This window comes from Bactrocera dorsalis, chromosome 1 (assembly GCF_023373825.1).
Source record: "Bactrocera dorsalis isolate Fly_Bdor chromosome 1, ASM2337382v1, whole genome shotgun sequence".
NCBI classification, from domain to species: Eukaryota; Metazoa; Arthropoda; class Insecta; order Diptera; family Tephritidae; genus Bactrocera; species Bactrocera dorsalis.
Window position 1 is genome coordinate 86818654 of NC_064303.1, and position 20008 is coordinate 86838661.

At 37.9% G+C, this 20008-nt stretch overlaps 1 protein-coding gene across 3 annotated transcripts in view; it reads left to right on the forward strand.

Moving 5' to 3' along the window:
- LOC125775789 (uncharacterized) overlaps positions 1–20008 on the forward strand; it is a 162221-nt gene that overhangs the window by 74484 nt on the left and 67729 nt on the right. For 2 of the 3 annotated variants that reach the window (XM_049446579.1, XM_049446581.1), the window contains one exon: positions 5368–5403. The exons of the other annotated variant lie outside the window; for it this stretch is intronic. The gene's annotated coding sequence lies outside the window, so the exon portion shown is untranslated. The remainder of the gene's footprint in view (positions 1–5367; positions 5404–20008) is intronic. 3 annotated transcript variants of the gene reach the window in all.

Consider the following 20008-nt stretch of genomic DNA (forward strand, 5'->3'; position numbering starts at 1 on the left):
AATCGAATGCAATTTTAGTTGTTCAATTTATTAAAGAAAAAATATTCATTTCATAATATTAATATTTTTAATTATTATTAATTTGAATATGAAATTATAAGTCTAAACAGCTAAATTATAGATAATAAAGTTTTTCGTGAGAAGAATTAAGAACAATCACAAGGAGAACATATTTCAAGAAGTTTACTTAGTACTGCCATAAGTTCTGTTACAAGCTCTTTTTGATTTTATTTGCCCTGATTATAATAGACTTCAGAATTAATCGTGGTATTGATCTCTTAAAAATCCTACCAAACTGAAAACATAACTTTTTTTGGTGACTATCTTCGAAGTAGTTTCAGTTGGTTCAACCTTTTTTACTCATGATCTCTTTCGCTTTACATTCATGTAAACACTTTGATTTTGGTCGCCAGTAACAATGCGCCTTAAAAACGAATCACTTCTTTGATGTTTGGTAAACAGATGTAGTCGTTCATGCGACGAAACAAATTTCGTTCTGCAAATACCTGAGGAACCCAAATGTATATGCTAGAGTTGTGTCCGATATCATCGGTTCCGATAAATGAACAGATTTTTGGAGAGCAAAGTATGTGGGCGAAATTTTGGATCGATTACTCAAAAACTGATTGACTAGTTGGTCTATTTATGTATTTTATAGGAGCTCCGAATTTTCCTTCTGGGCGTTATAAATTTCGTAAGAAACTTACCCTGTACAGTGTATAAATATATAATACTAAAACTTACCAATCTAAACGATAACTCTCCTTTCTCCAGTAGTAAAGGCACTTGAGGCTTTGCTACTCCCGGCCTTCACAAACAACTGAGCCCCACAAATCACATCGCAATTAGCGGCCCAGATAGTTCATGGCCTTAACCAAAATTACCCTGCGAGTGAACGAGCGAGCGTTGGACTTGTCAAAAGCTTTTGCTACAGTCAATCACACAACGCTACTTAAGGTCATCAAAAAATCTATGCTCCTTTCAGGACTGAAGAGGTGGACTATGAACTATTTGAGCGGTCCTCAATCATCCGTACTATTTCGAGGTAAAAACTCGAAAATTGAGAAGAATTAAACAAGGGGTTCCGCAGGGTGGTGTCCTCTCCCCGTTATTGTTTAACTTCTTAACTTCTACATCTTGAAACTCGATCAACCAGCAGAGGGAATTTTTATCACCTCGTGGAATCGCTGGCATGTGCTCAAACGTAAACAACTATCTCTCCCACCTTTCTCGCTTCCTAGCTATACGGAACCTAACACTCTCCCCACTAAATCACAGCGGTGATTTTCACAAACTGCACGAATGAGTTCAAACTTGATTAAACCTAAAATTTTAGGTGTGACTTTCGACAGTCTGTGCTCCTTCACTTCTCATACGACCGCGGTTATCACCAAAGTACAGATCCACAACAAAATCCTCAAGTCGCTAGCCGGCAGCACATGGGGAAAGGACAAACAAACATTGTTAGTAACACACAAGGCAATCGGTCGGCCGGTTTTTAACAACACCGCACCAATTTGGTCGCCTGGATGCAGTGAAACGCAAACGAGGAAGCTGCAAACTTGTCAGAAAACTGCTCTCCGGATTACAAGAGAATGGCTCTTGACGTCTCCCATCGAACACTGCATAGTGAGGCAAGTATGCTCCCAGTTAAAGAACATAATGAACTCCTCTCCAAGCATTTTCTGCTAGTGTGCTTTCTAAGAAATCATCCAGCTTGGAGCGGAATCGCCTCCTAGGAGCGTCAACAGGTCATTTCTCAACTACGTCGGCAACATAACACAATACGCCGGCAGGACTTTGGATGCAACTAACTTCAGACAACCAAAGACCGCCATTGACAGTTGAGTCATAAACACTTTCACCGATTCCCTCTCAGAGAATGCCGTACTTGGAATCAAACAACCAGCCATTGCAGACAACGAGCTCAAGTTCCCGCGAGAATCGAGAGTGACTTCGTTCTGGATACTGTAACAGGTTAAACTCCTATTTATCCAGAATTGACCCTGATATCAAATATCAAACATATGTATGTATGTCCCGTGTGTAATGAGTCCCGGCATGCCACTAGCCACCTCTTTGCATGCCCTGCTAACCCTACACATCTGAAACCCTTCTCCCTTTGGTCCGACTCCGTCGACACAGCACGTTTCCTGGGCCTACCGTTGAATGACGTAAATGACATCTTATCTAATCCTTACCATCCTAACGGGATTAGGTACCCGTTACAACAACTACAATGTTAATTAGTCTCGTAAAAGACAGACAGTCATATAACGGATTTTTGGATTTTTGTAATTAAATTATTTTGTCTTTATTGTTGAAATCTGTTTTCCAGCAGCTAAGCGCCAGCTGTGAAAATATTTACAATTTATTGACAACTTAATGATTATATACCGATAAATATGTTTATAAATATATGTATTGTTGTGGAAAAATGCTTTTACAGCTATATTTTTGCGTATATAATTATAAACGAAGAAATTGAATTCCGTTATTATTTTTGGAAAACCCGCTAGGCAGTACATGAAAAAATGCTAGCAAAACACACCTTAAATTGTACATGGAAGCAATTTAAACTGGGTTAGTAAGCAAATTATTTAAACGTAAATGGCTCTCGACCAGCTGAAATGGAGCTGAAACTGAAACTGAAATGTTTTGCTGCCAGCTGCGTGAGATGATCGTGTTGATAGCTGCAACAAAAACATGCTGCTCTGCCTACATTCAACCATTCAACACTAAATTGTGAACACTATCCATTGAATTGGCCTCAAACTGCAGGCCACTTAGTCATAACAACTTTAGCAGCGACTCAACAAGTTGGAAAAGTGAAAACACTTGAAAAACTTTTGTGGTGGTCGAATTGCCAGCGAACCACCCAACCCAGACGACAGAGATGTCAGCGCTGTGGACTTGGAAAACGCCGAAAAAATAGTGGAAGATGTAAGCAAAAAGCCACAAAGTGCAACAAGAGTGAGTGAGAGTGAGAGGGGGAATACAAATATGTGAGGCGGACGGAGGCGAAACCGCTGAATGCCTGCACTTAAGCGGCTCTAATTGAGATAGGACAGCAACAAGTTGACGCGACAAGTTGGTGTGAAATTTCAATTTCTATTTCGTCTTATTTTGATTTCTTTCCACGGTTTGTTGTACAAAGAACGAGCGTTTAAACAAGCCGCGGCGCTCCAAAATCTTTAAAGCACGCTTTTCTTCAGATATTAAGTCTACGTATACCGTTAATTTGTTTGTTAATGTTTTGTATAGGATATACTATGATCTCGCTGAATGTCATGGCAGTTGCTGGTGCTCGTGTTGTGTTGAGAAGAATTACTAGTCGTTTCTCCTCGGAAGTGTTGGTATGTGTCGGCTAAGCATTTTCGTGACAGCCGCGTAATTGACAACAATTGAATAAGTAATATACACAAGAGCAGTAATTTAGCGTGCATTTCTTGATCTTGCCGCCAGGGAACCGAACTTTAGATGGCATGTTCGCGCTCATAACCGCTTTAAGTCTGACTGTCGGTGATGAAGTGTGAGAATTTGGAAGCTCTTTGAGTTCATCAGCCACAATTAAAGTTGGAAATATACCTAAAAAATAGTAAGACTTTGTTCATAATTTTATGATTGTCATATGTCATCTGCCTCAAAGTAATCCCCCTTGGCCCCAATACACTTATGCCAACGCATTTTTCTATCCTGAAAATAGTTGTAAATTTCCGGAATTTGCCTCTAGTGAACATACCGATTCAACTGATTCAAAACGGTTTCCCTGGGCAGTCATTTGAGTCTGCTGAATAGCTCACATGGAGCTAAATTAGGCGAATATAGTGGTTGCGATCCGATATTGGTTAAAAATTTGATCAAAAACACACGAAGAATGTTAATACCAAAAGTTGTCGGCCCACAATTCCGCCCTGTTGACGAATAGCTTCGCGCCAAGGACGCATAAGACTCAAATACTATTCTTTGTTATCCGTTAGGCTGGTCAGTCGGAATTCGCACTGCACCACACATCGATAATCGAAGAATACTGTCAATATAATCTGGAATTTTGACCTGCTTCGACTCGCTTTTGCTACTTTTGCTTTTTGCTATTCCGTCGATTGATAGTTCGTGCTCGCGACAAACAATTATCACGGAAGGCCTTTTCCAACATTCTGAACGTTTCGGCACACAAAATGAAACTTCTCTCCGCCGAATGCACTCAATGTACTTCAGAAAGACAAGCGTATACTAGCCACTAATGATTATTTTGATATGGAATTTGGTACAGATTTCAATGACAGTCATACCATTCTAGGAAAAAAGATATTTTGACGAATGTGTGTTCGCGCTAAATTGAAATTAAAAAGTCGTACTATTTTATGCTCATCTTTGAAAAAATAAATATAAATATGAAATATAAAATGAAAACAAGTCTTTCAGATTTTGACACAGCGCTCTGAAAGTTCTTTCTCTCCAAGAAGCTGTTCATCTGTCAAAACCACCGATATTGGACCATTATAGCAAGTTTATGTATAAATAAATTTAATACTTAACGAGATATCATCACGAAATTTGGCATAGAATATTCTTCGACGGCTGCATAATCACCGAAGAAATCAATCACGATCGGATCACTATAGCATATAGCTGCCATACAAACTGACCGTTCAAAATCATGCTCTTGTATGGAAAGCTCATTGTTTGTGAAGAGTATTATAGCTTTGGTGCAATCGAAGTTGATGCTTTTCTTGCTGTTGTTGTTTTTTAATAAGTGTTATTTATTTTATTTCAACTATCTACGGCTTTATAGCTGGCTGATAGTATGGACGGAATACGGATTGCATACACAATAAATTCGCTTGTACTTGTATGGTCAAACGATTAGCTCTCCGCTTGTTGGTGGCAATTATTATAAATCAAACGAATTTATTGTTGTGTTAGACATCAAATACCAGTTTCCATAAATTTGATCAATTCGCATATTATAATGTTTACGTGGAAATTTTCACACTCTAAAGTTTTTTATGGAAATTGCCGAATAAGGATTAAAACCAAAACCGTAAATAAGTTTATTATGAAACGCCGCGAGTTTCAATCAGAAATATTTTTAAAAAATTGTGTAGAGAAAGTATGTTTTCAGTTTGCTCAAAAGTATTATGACAAGCAATTTAAAGTTAATTTTATTCATTTCTATTTGGTGTTAATATCTGAATTCTCTGAACTGATAGCATGGAACAAGTTTGTTTCTGCCTAATTTTTATATCGTACTCGTATTTGCTTATAAAAGGTTGCGTCATTCTAGATATTCAGAATTTTTTTGCACAAGTATTATATTATTATCTTAAGCTGAGTATTAATAGACAATTATTTCATTTCTTTCAGCAACATTTTCGGACAAAAAAGTGTGAATTTGTTGAGGTAAGTCAGTACCAGTCGTCGAATCGAAAAGCTTATTGGCAGGTCGTCATATATAATTACATATAATAAACAAGTAAGGAAGGGCTAAGTTCGGGTGTCACCGAACATTTTATACTCTCGCATGATAAAGTGATAATCGAGATTTCATTATCCGCCATTTACATATTTTTTTATTTTGCTGTAAAATTAATTAGAATTAAATTCTGAGAGATTTACCGATATTTTCGGTGAAAAATTAGGTTAGGTTAGGTTAGGCACTGAGTTCTTCGTGTTCGATATCAGGGACCTTGAAGTTGTGAAGTTATAGTCCGATCACTACAATTTTTCCACAATGGATACCTCAGCTCACATACCGTATTTGAGTAATGTTTTATTCCGCTATCATCATTGGTTCCTAATGTATATATTATACAGAGAAGGCATCAGGTGGAATTCAAAATAGCGTTATATTGGAAGAAGGCGTGGTTCTGAACCGATTTCACCCATATTTCGTACATGTCATCAGGGTTAAGAAAATATTATATACCGAATTTCATTGAAATCGGTCCAGTAGTTCCTGAGATATGGTTTTTGGTCCATAAGTGCGCGACGCCACGCCCATTTTCAATTTTCAAAAAAGCCTGGGTGCAGCTTCCTTCTGCCATTTCTTCTGTAAAATTTAGTGTTTCTGACGTTTTTTGTTAGTCGGTTAACGCACTTTTAGTGATTTTCAACATAACCTTTGTATGGGAGGTGGGCGTGGTTATTATCCGATTTCTTCCATTTTTGAACTGTATATGGAAATGCCTGAAGGAAACGACTCTATAGAGTTTGGTTGGGCGGGGTCACGCCCACTTTTCCAAAACAATAAGGTCCAAATATGCCCCTCCCTAATGCGATCCTTTGTGCCAAATTTCACTTTAATATCTTTATTTATGGCTTAGTTATGACACTTTATAGGTTTTCGGTTTCCGCCATTTTGTGGGCGTGGCAGTGGGCCGATTTTGCCCATCTTCCAACTTGACCTTCTTATGGAGCCAAGAAATACGTGTACCAAGTTTCATCATGATATCTCAATTTTTACTCAAGTTACAGCTTGCACGGACGGACGGACAGACAGACATAGTATAATAACATAGTAGAATAAAGGCAATTGGAGAGGCGAAGTGTTGAAAAAGAGCGTTCAGAGCTCGCATTCGTCACAGAAAGTGTGCAGAATATGCGAAGAAAACTATGAATTATGTTCAACGTTCCCAATGCTGAAGTCGGTAACTTGTTGTCTTTTGACTTTTGCTTCTGCTTCCAATGGCACTGCCGGGGATCAAGTTCACCTTGTTGTCATTATCCAAAAGGCCTTTGAATCAATCTATCAGATAGCCAATAAGATCTTCAATTTCTTTACTTTTCAAAACACATACTTTTTCTGGAAGCAGCAAACTCGGTTGAAATCCATCCAATACTTCTCTAGAAAAGAGCGACTTCAAATTTTCGCCAATTGTATCCAACAGGGGAATGTACACTGAGACCCTGTAGTACGAATATTCTATGCAAGTTCTCACGCAGAATTTATCGCGTTGCGTTTGTTGGTCGCAGATTCTTGGTTTCTCTTCTTCAACTTTCAGTTCAGAATAAATGGACCGAAAATGTTCCTCAGCTTTTTGTCTTCGATTTTATAACGTTTCAAGCAGCGTATCTATCATATTTGATGCCTTTGCCAGATGCATCAGTTCCTTATAAAGAATCACATAAGCAAAAAATCCAAAATATAAATTCAAATTTGTCAACGACTGCGATGAGTATCGCTGCTTTTCTCGCTGTCCCGTTATTTTTTCAGTTATTAATTTTTCTATGTTGGAAAACTTTAAAGATAAACCCCATTTCTCCCTCTGAATCCGCCATTGCTAATGTAAATATATGTATATTCCATATCTATAGATATACGAGTATGTGTTGTTAAGGTAAAACTGATTCGTTTGATTCAAATCTACATTCGTACAAATGACCTCACAAATGTACTCGTATTTGCAATACTTTTCGATTCAATATATTTTCGTTTTACTACCATTCTATAATTAGATTGATACAACTCTTGTACATACTTGTATGTATGTAACTCTGCTTGCCGGCTTTTAGTCATAGAAGTAATCTTATCAGTTCTTATCAGTTCGCGAAAATATTCAACTACATACAGAGTTATAATTCAAATAACGGGTGATTTTTTTGAGGTTAGGATTTTCATGCATTAGTATTTGACAGATCACGTGGGATTTCAGACATGGTGTCAAAGAGAAAGATGCTCAGTATGCTTTGACATTTCATCATGAATAGACTTACTAACGAGCAACGCTTGCAAATCATTGAATTTTATTACCAAAATCAGTGTTCGGTTCGAAATGTGTTTCGCGCTTTACGTCCGATTTATGGTCTACAGCGATGAGGCTCATTTCTGGTTGAATGGCTACGTAAATAAGCAAAATTGCCGCATTTGGGGTGAAGAGCAACCAGAAGCCGTTCAAGAACTGCCCATGCATCCCGAAAAATGCACTGTTTGGTGTGGTTTGTACGCTGGTGGAATCATTGGACCGTATTTTTTCAAAGATGCTGTTGGACGCAACGTTACGGTGAATGGCGATCGCTATCGTTCGATGCTAACAAACTTTTTGTTGCCAAAAATGGAAGAACTGAACTTGGTTGACATGTGGTTTCAACAAGATGGCGCTACATGCCACACAGCTCGCGATTCTATGGCCATTTTGAGGGAAAACTTCGGACAACAATTCATCTCAAGAAATGGACCCGTAAGTTGGCCACCAAGATCATGCGATTTAACGCCTTTAGACTATTTTTTGTGGGGCTACGTCAAGTCTAAAGTCTACAGAAATAAGCCAGCAACTATTCCAGCTTTGGAAGACAACATTTCCGAAGAAATTCGGGCTATTCCGGCCGAAATGCTCGAAAAAGTTGCCCAAAATTGGACTTTCCGAATGGACCACCTAAGACGCAGCCGCGGTCAACATTTAAATGAAATTATCTTCAAAAAGTAAATGTCATGAACCAATCTAACGTTTCAAATAAAGAACCGATGAGATTTTGCAAATTTTATGCGTTTTTTTTTTAAAAAAGTTATCAAGCTCTTAAAAAATCACCCTATAGATAACATTACATTAATAAACATAGGTACGTATATGGAGTGTTTTAGAGGTAAAGAATATCCCAGGAATAGCTGTCAAAGTAAAAGATAGTTCAACAAGCCATATAGCGCATGAGACAATTGCATTGTTGAGATGAATTTTTGGTGAACGAATCACATAGAGAATTAGAATGGTGTGAATTATAGAGATTAGGCCACATAAGTTCAAAGATTTTACTCAATTAGCCTCTTTTGTATACGATTAATTTAGTTAACTTTGCTTGAAAAGGCTTTCAAAATATCATCGACAGAATGGTGTTCATAAAATACTGTATCACCGTGACATAACCGAAATTTTGACCATAAACTAAATGCCATAAAATGTACCAACTAGAATTTGAACCACTTAATTATTGTTTATGTTATACATATACCCCTAAAATACACCCTGTATATCTATATTTATTGATATGGATTGTGTGCATTTCGTATGAATTGAACAGGATATTGCTGTTAATCAACTCAACGCTCAGTGGCAATAAATAAAGTTGCAAATTGCTTATCAGAGTTTGTTTGTTTATATATTTTTCGCAAATAAATATAAAATAAAGTGACTCATAAAATTGACAGCAGGCAGGTAACGGTTTACAAACGTAAAATAGCAAAATGATTCGCATTTCGAGGGGAAATAATCAAATTGACGCATAAACTGAAGTATACAAACAAATGTGCTCGCTGTATATTAAAAAATATGTATATCCATATTTATATAAAGGGTGTTGTTTTTAGGTACGTGGTTTACAAAAAGAAATAAAACACATACAATTTTATGTTTTGAGCGAAAATTTAGCTTTGTTGCAAAGGTAAGGGTTCACCATTATGTTTTAACAAGTAAGGAAGGGCTAAGTTCGGGTGTCACCGAACATTTTATACTCTCGCATGATAAAGTGATAATCGAGATTTCATTATCCGTCATTTACATATTTTTTTATTTTGCTGTAAAATTATTTAGAATTAAATTCTGAGAGATTTACCGTTATTTTCGGTGAAAAATTAGGTTAGGTTAGGTTAGGCACTGAGTTCTTCGTGTTCGATATCAGGGACCTTGAAAAGGTATAGTCCGACCACGACAATTTTTCCACAAGGGATACCTCAGCTCAAATACCGTATTTGTGTAAAGTTTTATTCTGCTATCATCATTGGTTCCTAATGTATATATTATACAGAGAAGGCATCAGGTGGAATTCAAAATAGCGTTATATTGGAAGAAGGCGTGGTTGTGAACCGATTTCACCCATATTTCGTACATGTCATCAGGGTGTTAAGGAAATATTATATATCGAATTTCATTGAAATCGGTCCAGTAGTTCCTGAGATATGGTTTTTGGTCCATAAGTGGGCGACGCCACGCCCATTTTCAATTTTTAAAAAAAGCCTGGGTGCAGCTTCCTTCTGCCATTTCTTCCGTAAAATTTTGTGTTTCTGACGTTTTTTGTTAGTCGGTTAACGCACTTTTAGTGATTTTCAACTTAACCTTTGTATGGGAGGTGGGCGTGGTTATTATCCGATTTCTTCCATTTTTGAACTGTATATGGAAATGCCTGAAGGAAGCGACTCTAGAGACTTGTTTGACATAGTTATAGTAGTTTCCGAGATATGTACACAAAACTTAGTAGGGGGCGGGGCCACGCCCACTTTTCCAAAAAAATTACGTCCAAATATGACCCTCTTTGGTATCGTTGTTTATGGCTAAGTTATGACACTTTATAGGTTTTCGGTTTCCGCCATTTTGTGGGCGTGGCAGTGGGCCGATTTTGCCCATCTTCGAACTTAACCTTCTTATGGAGCCAAATACGTGTTCCAAGTTTCATCATGATATCTCAATTTTTACTCAAGTTACAGCTTGCACGGACGGACGGACAGACGGACGGACAGACGGACAGACAGACATCCGGATTTCAACTCTACTCGTCACCCTGATCATTTTGGTATATATAACCCTATATCTGACTCTTTTAGTTTTAGGACTTACAAACAACCGTTATGTGAACAAAACTATAATACTCTCTTTAGCAACTTTGCTGCGAGAGCATAAAAATGATTTCGCGGCTGTCTCGAATGATTGGCAGCCGAGCTTTTCGCTCCTTCTTCTGTGGTACTTTAGGTCAGTCTTGGTCGAGAGCACAAAACTACATACGTAGTCAGAACGTTTTGACATACAGCTTGTACTTGTGTTTTTATAGTAACTTGAAATATTATCTCGTGAAAATTTTGCGCGATTAATGTTTCACAACTTTCGGCATGGATTAACTTAGCAACAGTGTGTCGATGAATTTAGTTCAATTTTTGATGATGAAGCTCCATCAAAGACCTGTGTTTATCGATGGCATAGTGAATTTAATCGAGGTCGTAGATCACTCTAAGAGGGATATCGTGAAGGTCGTCCAAAATCAGTTGCTGACGCTGTGCGCAAATCGTGATATAGAGACAACTATAGGCACTAGTCAAACTCTAGGTCAACTTTTTCGAAGAAGAAGAAGAGGTGGTTAATGCGTTCAGAGTTCAGAACGCATGAAACTTCAACCACAGTCGCAAAAGAGCTTTGAAAATTGGTTTAAGGGCATGCAAAAATATATATAGTAGATCTTAATGGAGAATATGTTGAAAAGCAATAAAGCAATCTTCGATGCTTAAATTTTTTTTGTTTTTCAATCCCGAAATACAATTTGTTTCATCATAGGCCTTGTTCGAACAGAGGAATACAGTTTGTGACATATGAACAGCTCAAAAGTGCCACTAGTCACATGTTCCTTTGCGACTAATTTCGGACCCGTCCTGGAATTATCGTTTTTACGCTGCATTCATATGCCGCACCACTACATTCGGTATTGCGGTAGGCAGCGTAAGGTGTTGACAGCTTTGAAAGGGATGTTTCCATTGTAATAATTTACCTTATCTCTTTATATACATGTTCATCTACATATATATAAATATGTAAGTGTGCGTTTAAAAAGGTAATATCAGCACAAACTGCTAGGAAACCCCTGAATATACTACACATAAAGTACGTACGAGAATATACATATTGTTATATATGTATGTAAGTATATACATTGTATATCTAGTAAACTTATGTATGTAAAGGGTGATTTTTTAAGAGCTTGATAACTTTTTTAAAAAAAAAAACGCATAAAATTTGCAAAATCTCATCGGTTCTTTATTTGAAACGTTAGATTGGTTCATGACATTTACTTTTTGAAGATAATTTCATTTAAATGTTGACCGCGGCTGCGTCTTAGGTGGTCCATTCGGAAAGTCCAATTTTGGGCAACTTTTTCGAGCATTTCGGCCGGAATAGCCCGAATTTCTTCGGAAATGTTGTCTTCCAAAGCTGGAATAGTTGCTGGCTTATTTCTGTAGACTTTAGACTTGACGTAGCCCCACAAAAAATAGTCTAAAGGCGTTAAATCGCATGATCTTGGTGGCCAACTTACGGGTCCATTTCTTGAGATGAATTGTTGTCCGAAGTTTTCCCTCAAAATGGCCATAGAATCGCGAGCTGTGTGGCATGTAGCGCCATCTTGTTGAAACCACATGTCAACCAAGTTCAGTTCTTCCATTTTTGGCAACAAAAAGTTTGTTAGCATCGAACGATAGCGATCGCCATTCACCGTAACGTTGCGTCCAACAGCATCTTTGAAAAAATACGGTCCAATGATTCCACCAGCGTACAAACCACACCAAACAGTGCATTTTTCGGGATGCATGGGCAGTTCTTGAACGGCTTCTGGTTGCTCTTCACCCCAAATGCGGCAATTTTGCTTATTTACGTAGCCATTCAACCAGAAATGAGCCTCATCGCTGAACAAAACACGCGCGCGAAACACATTTCGAACCGAACACTGATTTTGGTAATAAAATTCAATGATTTGCAAGCGTTGCTCGTTAGTAAGTCTATTCATGATGAAATGTCAAAGCATACTGAGCATCTTTCTCTTTGACACCATGTCTGAAATCCCACGTGATCTGTCAAATACTAATGCATGAAAATCCTAACCTCAAAAAAATCACCCGTTATATGTGTTGGCATTTTTCGTGCTGGGGAGATTGGTGTAACCATTTTTGATTGCTGGTTGTTCTGCTTTTTCCCTCAATTTATTGAGTAAAATTTGAATATCTTTCATTCACCCCATTATTATCAGCATCTCGCCCATTGCTTCGATTTTCCGTTGATGAGCCACCCTCAGTGTGGATTGAAAATATTCCGCTAAATTTGCATAAAATTTGATTTTTATGGCAAGAAACTTCTAAATTGAGCACGTCATGCGAATATGTGATGGCACGTGACATTGTTGGAATATTGATGTTGTTGTTTTTCCGCTTTAACAAAGTAATTTTGAAACTGCTATTTGTCACAGAATTTCCTCTATACACTCGGTATGGGCGAATGTTTATGAAAATGGCACGAAAAATTACTCAATAAACGAGTATGTGGAAATATTTGTTTTCATACATACTTATATGTATGTATATGTATAATAGGGGTAGAGATACGAGTAATGCTTTTCCAATAAATTGAATGCCGTGATTTCTGCATTGATAACTCTACTGGTATCTACCATCAGCCATAGTTCCCGGTATCGGTTCCGACAAATAAGTTCTTGGGGAGAAAAGGACGTTCAAATCGATACCTCAAAAACTGACGGATCCATTTTAAGATTATTAACTTTTTTAAAGGTAAAACATTTGTTTTTCGAACATTATCTCTTTCAAATGTTGGCCGCGGCTACGTCTCAGATCGTCCATCCGTTGAGTCCGGTTTTCGATGACTTGTTCGAGCATTTCGACTCGTAACTGGCCAACCAGGTCCAAGGCCTTTACATATCCCCACAAAAAGTCTAACGGTGTGATATCACGCAATCTTAGTGGCCAATCGATCAGCACAAAATGTGAAATTATCTGCTTAGTGATGCCGTCTTTTTGAAACCAAATGTCGCCGAGATCACGAGCTTCAATTTCAGGTATCAAATAGTTGGTTATCGTAGCCAAAAACGGTTGCCATTGACGGTTACGTTCTCATTTTCATCTTCTCTGAAGAAATATGGACCGATGATTCCACTGGTCCACAAGCCACACCAAACCGTTATTTTTTCTGGAGGTCTTGAATTTCTTCAGGTTGCTCTTCGTCCCAAATGCGGAAAATTTTGCTTGTTTGCATACCCATTGAGCCAGAGAGATGAGGCCCTCTCATCGGATCTTATTGGAACTTTTCATAAGAGATGCGTTGCCACTTGGAAAGGTCAAGCGGCTTCAGTTCTTGCACAAGCTATACTGTATACGCTTTTAATTTAAGATATCGACGTAAAATGCGCCAAGTCGTTCCTGAGTTCCACAGTCCGTGTTGCTTCGAATGGCACCGAACTAAAAACTTCGTGGAAAACTTAGTATACCCTGTTCAGGGGAAGTTATGAACCAAGTTCTTTGAAATAAATATTAAATCTCAGTACATTGAGGTGTGGAAGGTGGCCTGAGGATTATTCAGTTTCGACTACTTTTACCTTCCGACATCCTTTCTGTCGAGGTAATGAGCTTAAAAACTTAGTTGCTCATAAGGTTCCAATAGTACATGCTACCGGTATGGCTGCCATACAACTCCACAAACTGTAAGCTCCTCTGCTTTGAGCAGTAAAAAAGAGAAATTCAAAGGATTTATGTATATTAATCCGAATATACTCCGAAAACGTGCATTCAAATAATGAATTTTGTGCTCGTCTCATAAAAAGAAGAAACGACGACCACAACGATTTGTCAAAAGAGTGATATTCAATAATTAAAGCTGAAGCTAAATAAAGTGAATAAAAAATTTTCTTACAAATAGTTGAGAGTTGTAAAAAAGTTATATCTCTATTAAATTCAGTGAGATATGTCTTTACAAAGTCAAGTGATGAGCATATTTTGTGTGGTTTCTGTGTGAGTTTCGCCCGCAAAATCAACGTGCGGGTCGTCAACCGGTAACTTCACTTAACCACGACAACGTTCGTGGTTTATTTGTGCATGGCCGTTGGAAGCAAGCTGGAATACAAGTGCGCTCGGTTTGAGGAGTTGGAATACTTGTTGTTTTTTGGGCATTCGACTTCTCGGCATGCATTCTCTAGTACAAATAAGTAAATTTAACTGGTTTTTACGCTGATTGCTTTTACAGTGTTGTACACTCGTGTTTTCTTTATATCTCCCTCCCTCCGTTGCTTGTTCTTTTGATTACTCTAAGTGACCATCAACAAGCCAGGAGGCTAACAACTCCAAACCTTTGCAAACCAATTTGATGTTGCAAGTATTTTTACGTTTGCAACTTTTCTGCCGTTTTTGTTGTTGCTAGTTGTTTTTGTTGTCCTTATTTTATTACATGGTCGTGCAAAGAGTTGTGGCATTAGCCACACGAACTGGTTGGAGATGATTTGTGTGGAATTTCTACTTGACTGGGCAGCACAACATTTTCGCTCCTTATTTATTGGAAAGCTCTTCGGACTTTCTGCCGGCTGCTGCATCTCACAAGAACCGGATATGTAGGAAACAAACACCTTTAGTTGATCTTTTCACGGGCTTTGGGTGTGCGTACGATAGCGCGCATGTTGCATGGATTCATCGAAGTAGTATATAATTATTAAATACCCACTAGGAAATTTCATTAAGTTCGAAGCTGTCCTGTAATACAAATGGGTATAAGTATTGATGCCCAGCCATTCGAGAATAGGTATAGGTATAAGTATAGGTATAGGTATAGGTATAGTTATAGGTATAGGTATAGGTATAGGTATAGGTATAGGTATAGGTATAGGTATAGGTATAGGTATAGGTATAGGTATAGGTATAGGTATAGGTATAGGTATAGGTATAGGTATAGGTATAGGTATAGGTATAGGTATAGGTATAGGTATAGGTATAGGTATAGGTATAGGTATAGGTATAGGTATAGGTATAGGTATAGGTATAGGTATAGGTATAGGTATAGGTATAGGTATAGGTATAGGTATAGGTATAGGTATAGGTATAGGTATAGGTATAGTTAATATAAAATGCAAATATTTACTTTGACAGTTGATTTAATTTTTATCTCGATATAAGTATTATATATTAGTATTTATTTTGAAGCTCCATTTTTCCTTCTCAATACACGGTCTTCCTGCTACTTAATACCAAGCTCAAAAATGTAATACGAAGTATGACCTCATTGAACGCATATTCCATTTGGGATATATTTAACGCAGAAAAATAACTATGTAGATAGTAGATATGTATGCAGATAATTAAAAAATAAACAAATTTATTATGAAAATTCGTCTCAAATATAAAAATGCATGTATAAAGTAATTGCGAATCGCTGTGATTTGGTCGATAGCCAACATGCAGGTGATTTTTGCAAAAACCTGTTGGCTTATCTGCTGCTGGGTTGGGTAATTTGGAAAGTTTATGTGAAATTAAAACTGCAGCTTTGCAAGAAGCGCTGGGAATTCCAGTTTAAGAGCAGCAAATAAACCAAAGAAGTTGTTGTCAAAATTCCCATTTTATATGCATGGGAAAAGAAATACGATTTAGGCACCGTACGAATTGAAATTAAAGAGCTTGCTTGCGCTGGATCCACTTTTAATGCAAGAACTACTATTTCGTCGCAATTTTGGTGTTATATGGCATTTACTTTCAAAACTACTCTACCCAAGGCACATAATTGTCATATTCATTAAGTGGTATAAATCTGTGCTCACATATTTGTTTGTGTCATTCTCTTCAATCTATGCCAATGCTTGACCGATTCACGATACTACAAGTTTTCATAATCGAAAACAAATACTGTATGATTGCGGATTTCTGTGTATCATATAATTGGAAATAGGTTAGGTTAATCTGGTGAGCCATGTCTAGACCAGTTTTGGTTCTTTGCGATACCAGATGGAGTTCAGTTGATAGGTCCATGAGGAGTAGTCATCCTTTAGAATGCCTGCGCTTGACGCGAATGTTAACAGACTCTGCGGCCTCACTATTGATACCTCCTCAAGTATATTATACCATGGAGACCCCAAATGCTTACAGTGTAGTCTTACCAATACCGGACAATTGCCCAAGAGATGTTCTATTGTTTGCCTGGTGCCTTGCTCTAGACATTTTCTGCAGTCTTCCCGATCTGTCAACCCTAAGATGGAAATAAGAAGTACATACATACTTTAGTTTTCTAATTTCAACGGAAGGAGTTCCAACGATTTGCAGATCTGTCCAAAGAAGTATATCTCAATTTTCTGGATCTTAACAATGAATATAATGTTTTTAGATTTAAAGAAAAAGGGGTACATGTTATGGGCCCACGCTGATGATGTGGTGGTTTCGCTTAAAAGCAGATTCCCGCATACTCTTGCTAACCCTATGCGAACCATATTTTATAATTTATGTCGGGTCAATAGCACCGATTTTCGAAATCCAATGGAATTGAACTTAAATTCGGTGCTAAACGTTCTCTGCCCTTCTAGCGAAGAGTGGGAAAAAAGTGAGGTGGATAGGGATAGATACGAAAACTGAGGCTTTGCTCTGCAATCTATGGTCTATTGTGCCCTCCCATATAACACATGTGATCAGAAAGGTCCAGAATCCTGAAGAATACCAGGAGTCTGCTGGGTGCGATTGAGTCGATGTGAGCCCTGTCCACGTAGATGGAATCTAGGGCGTAGAGCCTGCTTCTGCAAATTGCTGGACAATCCAAAATCAGGTGTTCTGGAGTTTTCTGTTCCTTGTCTCAGAACCGGCAGTTTGCGCAAGAGCCTATGACCATATTGGACAAGTGCTAGTGCCATTTATAGAGCTTGACAAGGAGGCGGAATTTGTTTCGGGAATGATGATAATTTCCTTAAACCTTGCAAGATTATACCATCCCAGAAGTAGCTTGGCATGGGACATTCCTACGGCCTGCTGTCATTACTGTTATCTCCCTATTCTCTCCTCTATGTGGAGCAGCTCTTTTATAGTATGGAACCCTACGGCAATGCAAGGTTCTGACCGCAGCAGCCTGGACGCTGCCACAGAGCAAGCTATTTCATCGGCAAGCTCATTGCTGGCTATCCCTTTATGCCCTGGCACCCAGATTGGATGTACACTATCGAGATACCTTTCTGGCAAAGCTAACGAATATTTCGAGTTGCATTAAGTTTGCAGTAATTAGCATTTTTTACCAAATTTTAGCAGTATTCATCTTGTCAATTACAACAAATTATATTAAATACTCGTATGTACGTATGTCTGTAATTTAAAAGGTGAGGCATGTTAAATATGGCACAATAAGACAATCTGACCAAATGACAGCAATAAAAGAGACACTCAAAAACGCAAAAACTTTCTCAAAATTTAATGTTTCTAATATTTTATAGCACCTTCGACATTGTTCGCGCGTCTCTTTCTATTATTTATGTGGCATGCCAAGCATTTTGCTTTATTACGTCCATCAGCGAATGTGATTTGTGTGTGTGCGTCGAATTGTTGCTCTATTGCCCGTGGCAAAATCAAGGGGGGTACGGTATGCAAAAAGCAAATAAAAATTTCGGCCACACATCAAAACATTTCACCCGATCAATTTGAGAGCCGCAGCCAGCGTTCAAGCGGCGGCCGTTCGCCTTGGGCACATGCGCGTGGTTGCTGCTTAGCCCCGCTCGCCTACTGCGGCACAAAAGCTTCAAATGAATATTTGCTATATGAATTAATGACGCTGGGTTGTGGCACAGCCACAGCTGGCTTAGTAGTGGCACAACAACAATTGTAATTAAAGTACAACAATTTTTATCTAATTTTAAGCATCCGCTCATTTGCTTAATTCACACCTCTCTTTCGCCTGCCCTCGACACTTTTATACATTGTTTGTTATTGTTGTTGTTGTTTTCGGCTATTCGTTTGCTTTCAGAAAGGTGCAGTCGCGCAGTGAAAGTATTTGATTCATAAAACGCGAATCTAAATTTGGTGTGGAGATTCCAAAAATGGCATTGCATTGTTTGAGAGAAAAAAACGAAAAAACGAGTGCCCACATTAGCCCAAGCGCTTGACATATTAAGTTAGATATTTATGCAGTCGTCTTTGTGTCTCAAGCAACGCACTGTTTCATGTCTACGAGTCATTCATTAAACGGCTCTGTGGCATTACAACAATGACTTTTATTTCATTTTTTGCCTTTAATATTAATTTTGTTTGTTTTCTTTAATTTTTATTATTTTTTTATATGATTTTCGCATGAGATAAACTTGTGCACGTAATGCCAAAATTTATGATTTACAACGCAATTAAAAATATTTTCATAAAAGTAAAATGAAAACTTTTTAATTGCATAAAATTATTTCTGAAGTCTAGTCTAGTAGCTGCTTTGAGGTCTAAGTCAACAGAGTTTATATTTATGTCACTTGGGAAGTGTTCTAAAAAGTACAAACTTTTTAAGAAGAATTTATTTTGATTTAATATTGTTGCTGTTGTTGTTGTAGCGGGAGAAAACATTTCTGACAAAATTTTGAAGAATTTTTCCGAGTTGACAGTTATTTTTCGGGTAAAAATCCGGGTTTTCGGGTCCGTACTGGTTATGTATATCCGAATGAAGATTTAACTTATCATAACTCTCGTTGACCCGGCGAATTTCATGGCAACTAAAAAACTGGAAAGATGGCAACTCATCGATTTGACTTGCTTGACATTTTGTATTTTGAGTGTTTACATTTCGATTCGCGTATTTTGTGTGCTTTCGAATACCTTTCTGGAAAAAGTTTTTAAGGGAATCTTTCTGTTAGTATAATAATTATGCTGCTATTAAATTACTGATTACCGACATAGATCCCGACGTTGCTTGGTTACAAAATATTTCTACTGTTATTATATTTAACGGGTGATTTTTTTGAGGTTAGGATTTTCATGCATTAGTATTTGACAGATCACGTGGGATTTCAGACATGGTGTCAAAGAGAAAGATGCTCAGTATGCTTTGACATTTCATCATGAATAGACTTACTAACGAGCAACGCTTGCAAATCATTGAATTTTATTACCAAAATCAGTGTTCGGTTCGAAATGTGTTTCGCGCGCGTGTTTTGTTCAGCGATGAGGCTCATTTCTGGTTGAATGGCTACGTAAATAAGCAAAATTGCCGCATTTGGGGTGAAGAGCAACCAGAAGCCGTTCAAGAACTGCCCATGCATCCCGAAAAATGCACTGTTTGGTGTGGTTTGTACGCTGGTGGAATCATTGGACCGTATTTTTTCAAAGATGCTGTTGGACGCAACGTTACGGTGAATGGCGATCGCTATCGTTCGATGCTAACAAACTTTTTGTTGCCAAAATGGAAGAACTGAACTTGGTTGACATGTGGTTTCAACAAGATGGCGCTACATGCCACACAGCTCGCGATTCTATGGCCATTTTGAGGGAAAACTTCGGACAACAATTCATCTCAAGAAATGGACCCGTAAGTTGGCCACCAAGATCATG